Genomic DNA, 721 nt, shown 5'->3' on the forward strand with positions numbered 1-721 from the left:
TTTGACGACTCGATTTCCCGTGATTTTTTCTCGCCGTTGGAATTGTCATGGAGAGCTTAGAATTTTCAGTTTTACATCCTCTCCATTGCCCTTATTATTAGTTTGCGAAGGAAATGCTACTGAAGAAAAGTGTCTTAGAATGTCATATTTGGTGTTGGGCGTCATTTCCAATAATACCAAAACTACTTTTTTGAAATGCTAATTTATTGACCACAAAAAGGATAGGAAGAGAAACGACGAAAAAATATATTAACAAACATCAGCGTAAAATGTCAAACAGACGTCGACAACTGCCTGCACTATATGGAAAGAAACGATTAAACACAAAGCATGACCGTTAAAAAACAATCAAATTCGGAAACCTAAATGCAAAACTAAATACAAAATTAATTACACTACACAGACGTCGCGACTGGGAGGGTGGGAAACATGACCAGTGCAGAAGAGGCGAAGATGCAGCGGTCAGCCCTGTGGGGTACGAGGTAACACCAGGGAGAGTAGCTCGCGCTAAAACCAAAATCTGATTGTTCGGGTAAATATCCAAGACCAAGTTTAGCCTTGGCGAAGACGGTCGTCTGGTTGTTTGCGTGAATTGGGCAGTGCTTGTTAAGGGGGAACTGGTGCACCCTCGGGCATGGTGATGCCATGGAACGTGGCATTGGGGTGTGGCGCAGGGGCATGACGCTGTGCCACCATACACGTCGCTGATTATAGTAATGGG

The sequence above is a fragment of the Penaeus monodon genome, chromosome 24, assembly GCF_015228065.2.
Source record: "Penaeus monodon isolate SGIC_2016 chromosome 24, NSTDA_Pmon_1, whole genome shotgun sequence".
Lineage (NCBI taxonomy): Eukaryota > Metazoa > Arthropoda > Malacostraca > Decapoda > Penaeidae > Penaeus > Penaeus monodon.